The 3,417-nt window shown below is 42.2% G+C and overlaps 1 pseudogene; it reads right to left on the bottom strand.

Annotated features, from left to right (window-relative positions):
- Positions 1-220: 220 nt before the first annotated feature.
- On the bottom strand, positions 221-1,235 carry LOC101844062 (annotated as a pseudogene).
- Positions 1,236-3,417: the final 2,182 nt, after the last annotated feature.

Genomic DNA, 3,417 nt, shown 5'->3' with positions numbered 1-3,417 from the left:
ATTTAGACCTTGTGTAGGCAACTATAGGCACTAAGCTCGTAAGTGCAAAGGTCTTGCAATAACCAGAAGGTTCTGAGAAGCAGGCTTTTTCAAACAGTGTTCAGTTTCAATGACATTGTTTTAGACAGACCACTTGGAAACAGCTAACACACACCAGGAGTCAAGAAAGCCAGGTTATCACCACATCTATCTTCTAAGCTGTTAATATGAAAGGTGTCTTCTACAGTCTTATTTTGGCTTCCCCCTTAGGGATGGCCCCTGCCCAGATGCTACCCTTTCTGAGGTAAGTATGTTGCTTTCTTCACCATTCTCTTGAGGGCCCCCTTGATCTCTGTGTTCCTCAGACTGTAGATCAGAGGGTTTAACATGGGGATGAGGATAGCATAGAACACAGATAGTACCTTGTCTTGGTTTATGGAGTGCTGAGGGCTGTGGTGCATGTACACAGAGAGTATTGTGCCATAGAAGAGAGTCACTGTGGCCAGGTGGGAGCCACAGGTCTTGAGGGCCTTGACACAGCCTTTGGATGAGGCCATTTTCAGGACAGAAACAGCAATGAAGACATAGGATAAGAGGATAATAAGGAAAGAGCCAAACCCAACAAAAACAGCTGCCAGGAAAAGAACCAGCTGGCTGATGAAGGGATTAGAGCAAGATAAGGGAATGATCTGAGGCATGTCACAGAAGAAGTGGTTAATGACATTTGGTCCACAGTAGGAGAGAGTAAAACAAGCAACTGTTTGCACAAAACTACTAAGAAAAGCACTCCCATAGACACCAGCAACCATCTTCCATCAAAGGCTTGGGGCCATGATGGCTGAGTACTGCAGAGGGCTACCGATTGTCACATATCTGTCATAGGCCATGGCAGCCAGCAAGCAGCACTCAGACATACCCATCCAGGCCAAAACAAAATACTGAGTGGCACAAGCAATGAAGGAAATTGTTTTCTCAGCTTTTAAGAAGTCTGAAAGCATCCTCGGGCTGATGGAGGAAGAATAGCAGGTATCTATGAGTGACAAGAAACTGATAAAGAAGTACATGGGTGTTTGCAGGTGAGACTCCATCTTTATGAGGATTATGAGGCCCAGGTTCCAAATCAGAGTCATGAGGTAGGTCCCTAGGAAGACAGGAAAAAGGATGAGTTGCAGCTCTGCTTGGTCCAAGAGCCCTAGGAGGACAAACACATGCACAGAGGTGTGGTTTCCATCTCTTGACATAAATCTGCTTGACATCTCTTGCTAAGGAAAGGCAAGAGAAGATTATTTTATTATTCATATTCCAAAAGCCCACCTCATCCCAGGATGCTGAGCCTCATTGTTTCTCAGTAAAATATATCAGTGCCTGCTTTGGTCTTATTTAAGAACCGTGGCATGGAAAGCAATGTTCTTGGTGAGTTGGGTAAGTCAAAACCTCTTATAAAAAGCCTATAGCCAGGTAAGATGTAAAACATCACTGTGGAGGCATAATTATAATCTAGAGATCCTGTGTAGTGTGACAAAAAATGCAGTCTTGTGGGCTATACATGCTAGATGCAGGTAGAAAGGGAAAACGTCAAAGACTCCTAGGTATTAAGACTATCTCTCCAAATGTCTCCTTGTCAACAGAACTTATTCCAGAGACATTGTTGTGTGGGTGAACAGAGCACTGAGAAGGTCATTGAAAGTGCTACCAGTAATAGGACAAGTAGGACTGAAAAGATGTTTCCATTAGTTCATGTTACTTAAGCACGAGGACCCGAGTCTTGATGTGGGTTCTCAGTACCCACGTGGAAGTCAGGGGCTAGCAGAGTAAATCTGTAAGCTCAGCTCTGGGTAGATGGGGGCCAGTGCAGACAGGAAGATATTGTAGTTGGTTATTCAGTCTAGCCATTAATGACAATATTTAGTGAGATGCCCTGTGTCAAAAACAAACTGCAAAACAAAACAACAAACAAACAAAAAAACAAAGTGTAGAGCTATTAAGATACCTGACATCTAATTCTGGCCTCTACACACACTTTCAAACACCAAACACACATGCACATATCCACATAGCCATATGCATATAACACACACATACACACATGGACAGTCATAATATATTTTTCATAAACATTCTTTCAGGAAAGGGGCAGAAAAGCAAGGCCTGTTCTCCATGAAAGGAAGATAATTTATTATTTTTGAGGAAGAAGAAACAATAAGGTAGTACGTTACTGTTCAAAATGACTCTAATGACTGATGACCTGGCACGCTTGGCTTTCCATAGTGGTACCTGCTGAGTGTATACCCACAGAGCTCTGAGAGAGAAAATGGCTGCAACAAAGCACACAGAGACCTGGGTTAAACCAGCCATGATATTGCTAATCTTAGACGTTTCTTTACATTTATGCTGTTTTCCTCATCCACTAGGGATTGCTATTTCTAACTAAGCTGATGGGGGAAGTCCTATGTATATGTCAATAAAGCACTGTTGGGCCAGTAGGGAACCGAGATAGGTGGGACTAGGAGTCCAGGAGAACTCTGGGTAGGATAAACACAGAGGGTCAAGATGTAACGCCATGGAGTAGGAAGCCCGGAAACCTCTCCGGTAAGAGAAATACTTAGATTAGCAATTATGGGATAAATACTTAAGTCAGAGCTATCCAGTAAGAAACAAGCAAGGCCAACAGCTTCATAATTAATATAGCTTCCTGTGTGTTTATTTGGGACCGATGCGGCTCTAGAACAGGCTGGTGGGAAGGCTTCTCTCAAGGAAAAGGTTTCTCTTTACACTAAGCCATGCTTTCAGTTGCTTCTTACTAATGAAAAGGGCCTAGTATTTCTTCTTTTGTTTCAGATAAAGCTTATCTTGACCCTTCTCCCCTTCTTTTTCTCATAGTTTTTCTGTATGAGAAAGTTTAGTTTCTCAGCTGGTTCAACCTGCTTTTTTGTTTGCCCAGGAAATGAAAAGAGAAGGAAACTGAAAGATGACATCAAAAAGTAGTATCTCTTATAACTTCATTTTCTTTAACACATTTGACTGACAGCCCTTCATAGTATTTACTTAGCTGACACTGAAAAAAACTATGATTAAACGGACCATTGTCAGAAACAAAATATGAAAGACTTGGTTTATTAGGAACAATGCAGATAGGAGTAATTGTAAAACACCAAGCACTACATTCATCCCTCTTTTCATTCCTTCCCCCCTCTCCACCCGTCTTCTTTTTGCTAATCCCAGTCAAGCATTTTAATAGTTTAGAAGCTTCTCATAGCCAGGTCTGGTGGTGTATGCCAGCAACCACACCACCCAGGAAGATAAGGTAGAGGATTGTTTGAGTTCACAATTTCAAGACCAACATATACAACATAGTGAGATCTTGTCTCCAAAATAAATGTCCCTCAATGTTGGCCATGCATCTTGTGTGTGCACATGTACACCTGTGCATGTAGAGAA

The sequence above is a fragment of the Mesocricetus auratus genome, unplaced genomic scaffold (assembly GCF_017639785.1).
Source record: "Mesocricetus auratus isolate SY011 unplaced genomic scaffold, BCM_Maur_2.0 Super-Scaffold_4256, whole genome shotgun sequence".
In the NCBI taxonomy this organism is placed as follows: Eukaryota; Metazoa; Chordata; class Mammalia; order Rodentia; family Cricetidae; genus Mesocricetus; species Mesocricetus auratus.
Note: the sequence above shows the minus strand (reverse complement) of the source record. Positions and strands in the feature narration are given on the sequence as shown.